We start from the raw sequence: 8,869 nt of genomic DNA, 5'->3' as shown, positions 1-8,869 counted from the left end.
TCCTTGTGCTCAAAAATTATTTTGCTGGGTAACTACCAGACTACATTAGTCAGGCGTGCTGAAGCCCATCTCCAGCTCCTTCTGATCAGAGCTGTCTTGTTAAGAGTTCTGTAACTGACAGCCTTGTAAATATTTATGAGCTAATTCCCTGCCCTGAAATGCAACGGCTGTTGTTTCTAAGAGTCCATAGATGCTGTGTGTGGCCTGAGACTGCTTGAGTTGGCAGACGTTGCCACAAGTTTGAGAGCACACACAAAGACACTCGAAATGTGCAGGCAAAGAGAACTGTCATCCAGAAACAAAGCAAGAAACAAAAGCTGTAAACCCTTTTTTTCACCTTCTGGAAGAGATATCAGCTAGCCAAGAGTTAGTTTTATGTCCCTCACAGGGCTTGCAAGGAGAACTGAACTGAAGGAGCTATTAAATGACCTTCAGCCAGCTCTTCCTCATGACTTTTGCTTTCACGGAATGCTGATTTGGAAGAAATTCCCAAGGATCATCAAGCCCAACTCCTGGCCCAGCACCTGCACCCAAGATTCACACAATGTACCAAGTGCATTGTCCAAACACCACTGTGACCACTTCCCTGGGGAGCCTGTTCCAGTGCCCAACCTTCCTCTAAGGAAAAAATTTTTTTCTAATATCCAACCCAAACCTTCTCTCACAGGCCACTCCCTCAGGTCCTGTCACTGTCACCACAGAGCAGAGATCAGTGTCTGCCCCTCCTCTTCCCTTCATGAGGAAGCTGTAGCTGCACTGAGGTCTCCCCTCAGTCTCCTCTTCTCCAGGCTGAACAGACCAAGGGACCTCAGCCACTCCTCACACGGCTTCACCCCAAGGCCCTTCACCTTCCTCATGGCCTCCTTTGGACACTCTCTAACAGTTTAATGTCTTTTTTGTGTTGTGGCACCAGAACTGCCCCCAGCACTTGAGATGAGGCTGTCCCAGTGCAGAGCAGAGCAGGACAATCCCCTCCCTTGCCCGGCTGTGATGCTGTGCCTGATGCTCCCAGGGCACGGGGCCCTCCTGGCTGCCAGGGCACTGCTGGTTCCTGTCCAACTGGCCATTGACCAGGATCCCCAGGTCTCTTTCTGGAACACTGTTCTCCAGCCTCTCATTCCCTGTTCTGTCTGAACATCTACGGTTGCCCCATAACAGATGCAGAAAGTGGCACTGTCCCCTGTTGAACTTCATATGGTTGGTGATTGCCCAAACCTCTAATTTCTCCAGGTCTCTCTTCCTTCAAGAAGGTCTCTCTGCCTTCAAGAAAGTCAAAAGATTTTCTGATTTCCTTCTCCTCCCCCAAAAAATATTCTGTGCTGTTGTCTCCATTATGGCAGCATATTCTGTGGGTGTGATTTGAGTGTGCATCATATCTTGGCAGTCCAGCATCCCCTAAAACATAGACACACACTTCCTACAAAGCATCTGGACTCCACAAACCTGTTGTCACTTTCTCAGCCCTTTACTCTTTACATCTGTATAGCTCGCTTTTGTGTAACCGTGTAACCCTCCTCCACACCACAGCACAAGCCAGAGAACTCAGCAGTTACAGCTCCTCTTGGGTTTTTTTTTTTTTTTTGGAGGGAGAAACTTACTTCTTCCTGAAATTTCTTAATTCGGTTTAGATAGAAGACTGCAGGTGATTTTTATTTGAGCTTTTTTTTCCATCCACGAGTTTCTAACTTTTTGTGTTTCCATTTGATGAAGATGCAACCCATAGCTTTTTAGGCACCCAAGAACTACTCACTACTCATGTCTCAGCCTCTACAAACCCCAATGCTACTGAGTGCAATGCTTATCCTTATCTTGTCCTCAATTTGCTGGTTTCTTGAGAGGGAGGAGAGTAAAGCAGCCTGACTTGAAGAGTCATGTGAGTTACTGCCCTGTTTTCTCAGGATCAGAAAGGAGGACAGAAGGAAGGTCTCCATTAGTCAGGACTGTGAATATTTTGGGCAATCACTATGAGAGTTGATTCCTGCACCTCTTCTCTTTCCTTTACATAACTATCACTGAAACAGAGACAGCACAAAGGTACCCAGCCAGGACCACTGTTAGTGATGATGAAGCCTGTGTGATCCAAGCCATTTCCAACTCTGCAGCAGTATTATTTTCCATTAATGCTTTGTGATCCAGAACAACTGCAGAAATTTGTTGTTGCTTTGTCAAAGTCAGGGAACAGCCATTAAAGTGATATATGTTAGAATGAAAGAAATGAATGGGTATCTTCAGCCTCTGCCTCAGTTTCCCAAATAATGTTTTAGCAGTTTCAGTTTAACTGGTTTATAAAGTATCTTTCTTGAAGGAGTTATGTTCTGTGCTGGGAAAAGGAGCCCATGAAAGGGCTTTCTAAGGACCTGGGTTTTTTTGAAAAATAAATTCTCAAAGAAAGTTCCAGGTACATTTGTCTTCTTGAACCCCCAGGGATGTCAACACCAGGGAAAAACAGCCATTGTAGCACTCCTTATTGCTTTGGGAATGTTCAGATTTGTGTTTAACTTATCTGTGGTTGGCCATGAATTGTAGCTGTCTCCTAATTGAGGTCAATGGGAATTGTTCAACTGTCTTCAATGAGAGCTGGATTGGACCCTATTATGCCAAATGTAACAGTTGTAATGATACATAACATATTTTTGTCTGTACTTTACCCAAAGCAGGGTGAAGAACATGGCTGAGCCTGTTTCAGGGAACTATCCTGTTTGGCAGCAAGTTTTTGGTTCCTAGTAGATGTTTATAGGCAAGCCCCTGTCAAATACTGAACTTCTGTGCTCAGAAAGGGATAAACTGCACACACCCTTAAGGCAGGCTTGCTTAAGTATTCTCACCTATTGACTTCACAGCAGCTCTCAGAAGCTCATACAAAATACACAATAGGGATTAATTACTATCTTGGTCTCAATCCATTCACAATAGGAGCAGAGAGTCTCTCCTTGCTCACCAACAGGCTATCTCATTTTGTATGAGCCTCAAATAATGAGTTGGATGTGGTGGGTCTCACAAAATTTCCATTATGCTACTGTTGGTGTACATTTGATGCCTTTGTTTGGACCGAATTAGGAAAATGATTTCTAGACAAAAGTATGCTTCACTGAACATTGCTGAGAAATTTACTGTGACTCCAAGGCCACCCATTTGCTTGTTCAGGAATGTAGGTAAAACCTAGACTAAAATAAGGGGGACTCAATGATCTTAGAGGTCTTTTCCAACCTTGATGGTTCTGTGACCTCAATGGCCCCAGCACCTCTTGTCTCCGTGTCTCCCATGGGGCTGGCACCACACCTCTGGCTACCCTTGGTCTTGCTTTCATCTAGGCCCCGGGGTTGTTGGTTTTTCTGATTGGAGCCACAAGTTACAGCATTCCCCTTCCCACCATGCAGGTTTAGATAACCACTAAGGAACCTAGCAAGGTGTTTTATGTCTTTTTGTTTTTCCCACATGCTCTCCCTCTGCAGCATTGATCAACACTGTGTTGCAAGAGTTAGGAAGCAGGGGACTTCCAGTGCCCTCCTGTCATTTTGACTTGGGAGACTCACAGCATGAAGTTGTACTGCTGCTACTGCCACTGTAGGTGGCAAACTCCCGCATTTTGGCCTTATTGAAACACATATTTAATTTTTAAAAAAGACAAACCTCATAAGAAGGGCACTTCCCCAGAGCTTGCTGTAACCTATTAATTCAGACAGACAGGGGCTATCAGAATGTTCTTCTTTATGAAAGTACCTCTGAAGCAAGGGGAAAGAGGAAAGAGGGAGAGTGGAAATTTTCCTTGTCTGTCTGCCACCAAAATTGTACATCTGGAAGACGTGCCTAAGGCAGCATCAAGCTATTTGGAGTCTCAGCTTACCAGAAATTTCTATATCTGGGATTTGCTAAACGTTTGGATCCAATCATAAATTTGTCACCAATAAGATTTCTAATTGCATGTGGGAAACTGCCAGAGGAGGTCAAGTACAGGTCATTCTTATATAATTCTAGCATGAACTTGCATCAACTCAAAAAAACTGTGTTATGTCTGTATTTTCAGCAGTATAGGTGTTATAAATCTTCATCTTGCATAACTGTTGATATTACAAAAACTTTGCTGTCAACAGCGAGGCTGGCATTTTCAAGCATGTTCTGAGCAAGCCAATTTCTCCTGATACTGCCAAAATCATGGGAAGTTCAACTTCAAGGGCCAGCAAGGTGCACTAACAATGTAGGGGAGAATGAAAGATGAGTCCCATACTTCTGCCCCACTTTTCCTTCCCCAGGAAATGGAGCAGATCATGAAATGATCCCTACTGTATCCCACCATGTCTGTTACTTGGTAACAGCATCAACACACTTGCTGCTGCTTGGCTAGGACAAATTGTGTTCCTCAGAAGGACAGAAAAGCCATCCCAAAAGTAGTCACACCCATCCTCTGTTGCTTTGTGGATGTTGTCCTGCAGTATCACAGTGTCTTTGCAACACAAATTCCCACCACAGTGAACAATGTGTCCCACAAGTCTTTCTCCTCCCTACCACCCAGCCAAGCATTGAGACTGAAACCAACAGCAAGAAGTTTCTGAAAATGTAGAGAGATCTATGCCAGACTTGAGTTCACATCCTTGCTGTGGCAGCAAACACTGGGGTTGTCAGTTTTTTGGCTGTGGGTGGAGCTGCCTGCTGATTCAGGGAGCCATCTGCAGATGAATCACGGGTTTCTTTGGAAAAAGACTGCCCCAGGAGACACAAGGCAGCCAGCTGCTTAGGTCAATGGTTTCAGGGTTTGGAAGTGAAAGAACTTCATTTGGCTGCAATCATTTAAAGCTGAGGACTGAGGGCTGCTAGTGACTAGATGGAAAAAGCACTTGCTAAGAAGTACTGCTGCTGGTACTGTGCTAGTGTTTTACAAGTTATGGCATTGCCAAATCTGCAGGATGACTATCACATGATCCTGTGATGTGTGTGACCAAATCAGTTCAGTGCAAGTTTGCCTTAGGGACACAGACAGACTTCAGAATCCAGTGGAGTGTGCATCCACCTGTCAGCACATATTTCCCTATGGCTTGCTCAGAGACAAGGGCTCCAAACACAGGTGTTTGATTTTGGAAAATGTCTGTGTGCAATCCCATCTGCCACAGTGGGATCATAGGGTTGGATTTTCCAGCTGAAGTGTAGGTACCGTGCGCAGCTGCAGGGGCGTCTGTCCCTAGAAGCTTCCTCTGCAGATGAGCTCAGCTTTTTACTCTGTATCATGTAGTCTATTTTTCGTTATGCCTTTCAGTTATTTCCCTTCAATGTTTAATACTGTTGCATCTTTGTCAGCTAGAAACATGACCAAAAGTCATTGACACAGACAGTGGGTAGCAATACTTTGAGTTTCACTAGGAGTTTGTTCTGATTCTTTTAGCCCAGCGGGTGCACACAGGGCAATTGCCCATTGAAGGATGCTCAGGTTTTGGTTCAGAAGGTGTTATAAGCATTATCCAAGAGAAACTAAAACACAGTACAAGAAATTAAAAAGTTAACATTTTTTTGACCAGTTACATGCGAATGCCAAGGCCAGACCAACAAATTATCCTTCAGGTAGGAGACACCTATGATCTGAGCCCAGATACAAGCCAGGCCCTTCTGCAAAGGAATCTTAGAATAGGAGCGGTAACCCAGGTATCAGAAGGACAGATATTTGGTATCATGACTCCAGCTGTTGCCAGCAGATAGTTTAAGAAAAGCACCACTTCAGATCATACCGACATCAATAAAGTAGGTTTTTTGCTCTTTGTTGCTCCAAAATGCTCTAGAAAACAGCACTGTAAAGCACTGAAAACATCAAATGCAATGCAAATTAACAGGCTTCTCCCATATGATTTTTTGTAATCTGTTTTGTTTTCTTTTTCTTTAAATGTATTCATACTTTGGCATCTGTAGGCTCATGGGCATATAAGTGTGCCCTGTGTATGACTTTTTGCATCCATGTTTTGAAGTTCATTGGAAGCCCCTTCATTTCAGTGTTGGCAGAAGCAGTGAATAATGATCAGCCCCACTAATCTCTGAGTAAAGTTAGAATTGCCAGTGAAGGCAAAGAGGATCTCAGAGTTCCAAAAGAATGAACTGTGCATATTTTTTATTGTAGACAGAGATACTTTTATTTCATGTATAGGAATTTAATTTAACATTTTACCTCAGGTTATTTTTAAAAATTTCTTGCTAACAGATAATCCATTGTATGGATTGGCATAAAAGGGCAAATATGTAGTAGTAGCAGCTACTTGACTGCATGGTAACTGTCCAAGAAAAATATTTATGCAAGTCTTGCTGAGTCAGGGTATGTTTCCAAATCGGCACTGTCCCTCTCATTGACAGGATTTATCTCACACAAGCTAAATCAAATACTCTTCTGTACTATGGGCCCGGGGCAATAGTGCATATTGTTACCAAAAGAAACAGCAATCCTGCTCAACACAGTGCATAAGTATCATAGTGTTGTGTCTGTATGAGGTGTGGTACACAGTAAAATATATTAGCCAAAAATTTATTGTTTTGTCTACACAGGTGTCACCTGTAAGTGCCCAGACAGTCACAGGTTTTCACATCTGAGATTACTGAGAGGACAGATCATTAAAATGCTTTCCTGTTGACTTGAAGATTTCACATGTAAGACATACCAATACCAAGTTGTCTTATCCATTTCCCTGCCAGTCCACAGCTGTTGGACTGCAATGTGCTACTGACACCAAGCTATAAATCAGAGCAGTTTCTCTTGAAATGTAGCTGTTCAGCAGCCTAGCGGCATGCAGATACTCCTGGCAAACTTCGTCAGGCCACTAATGACAACCAAACCTGGGTGGCTTTTCATTGCTGGAAGTTTTGATCTGAACATTTTGTACAGTCCTCTCCAGGAGCTCTTACCAAACAAAATGCAGCCTCCCATCCCCAAAAAGACTTGCAGCTGTATTGCAGGTCAGGTACCCTCCTGGGTCAGGGATGGTGCTGCTCTATGCAGGGGTCAAACAACCACAGCTCCGCCACTGTAAGAGGTGTGGAAACATTATCATTTACTGATGTTGCCCTGTTCCACAAACAGGGACCTATCTGGACCCTGTGATCAGATGAAAGTGGTGCATTTTTGGGAGGAAAGGAAGAAGAGCAGGACTGTGCTGCTGCTTGCGTTGAGAAGGGCACAAGGTGTGGAGAGTTCAGGGTCTTGGAGCACAAGCATCAAGAGATCTCATTGTGTTCCAAAACAGAAGAAAAAATAACAAGAGCACTGCAAATTAATCTCAGCCAAATCTGAGTTAATCTGGCATGGGACTGACTGTGCCTGGTATTGTATGCCTCAGGAAAGTGGTGTGCTCCTTGGCTGAGGAATGCTGTGCTCCTTGCTACACTTCCCATGTAGTGGTCCCAAATCATCCCATCTGTTTGCAGCCAGACAGGGGAAGTTTGCCTTCTTCACAATAGCTAAAGCCCTCCTGTTCTTCAGTGTCACTGCTTTGAAGTTCTGCTTTAAATAAGAAGTCACTGCTTTAAATAAGAAGTCAAATTTAGCACAGCATGATCTCAACATCCAGAGGGTGAATAACCCCCATTCATTCATCTGGCACTCCTCATTTCTACACAGATGCCCTCTTCCATTAAGATTTTTGTTGACATAAACATTAGCTAGCCTATATAAACTCCCAAAATGTAACCTCTCTTTTATATAAGAGCCATGGGGGAGGGCAGATAAACATACAAGTGCTTCAACATGCTCACTCATGCCCCTAGAAATGTATAGTGTGGTTATCTCACAGTCAAAGTAAGCACACTGGCCTTAAAAGCATCCCAGCAGACAGAAGAAAAATATTTCTTCAATAAATATAATAAATTAATTAATTGATTGCTTTTTGGTCCAAATTTATCATAATATCTTCTGTCTATGAGTTGCAGATGAAATTCTTATTTATTCAATACTAAATTTGTGGGATATTATAAGATGCTGTGCTAGCACATGAATATGTCAGTGGTGTGAAGTATGACCTTTGCTAAGGGCTACCACTCCAGCACTGAAGAAAATTGCTAGTTCTGGTTTTAAGGGCAGCTTCAAACTCTTCATATATTCCCCTTTCTAAAGTTACAACTGGCCACTGTGCCACTAAGTATGGACAGAGGGCCCTGGGGAATGCTCTTGACTGTGCACAGCAGCAGTATAAAAAGGTGAGTTTCTAAAGATTTGTCAATGAATGAGAACATAATTTTTCTCCCAAGGTTGGGAAACTTGTAAAACACCCATGACATTATTGTAATAGACTCTATGGTTTTGGTGGCATAGGTAAATTGATAGGGTTTTGTTGTTGTTGTTGTTTTTCCTTTTTGTTAATAATAAAATTATCCTTGTCCTGCATTTGAACACCACTGAAATCCTCTGGGTTCTTTATGAAATATAAAAAGCTGTTTCATGTTACTTCAGAGCTCCACACCAGCAGCAGAGGGGCAACAACTCCCACATCACTGCAATGACAGAAACTTAGCAAAGGCTTCTCAGGGTTTTCCTTTGAGGAAGTGAGATGTCATTACATTTAACTGAAGATACAAAGTTTTAAAATAAATGGAAAGACACAACAAGGAATGTGCATAAAGGATTGAGTGAAACTTCTATTGCCCTCCCTACAAAGCAAGCTTCCTCACCCTCTTCCTATACAAACCTAAATAAAGACAAGGATATGCATTTACCAAATCACATATTAAAGTCAAGGAAAATTATATGGTCTATTACATGCTTCTGCTTTTCCCAGCCACAAGTTACTCTCACTGTTTCATACAGGATGGCTGAATTACCTAAAATGTTCAGGGTGACTCAAGGCACTGTGCTTGCTGGTTCAGGTGACCTCAGAAGGGGGTTGGAAGGAGGGAAGCCTGGCAGACA

Source organism: Passer domesticus, chromosome Z, assembly GCF_036417665.1.
Source record: "Passer domesticus isolate bPasDom1 chromosome Z, bPasDom1.hap1, whole genome shotgun sequence".
Lineage (NCBI taxonomy): Eukaryota > Metazoa > Chordata > Aves > Passeriformes > Passeridae > Passer > Passer domesticus.
Note: the sequence above shows the minus strand (reverse complement) of the source record.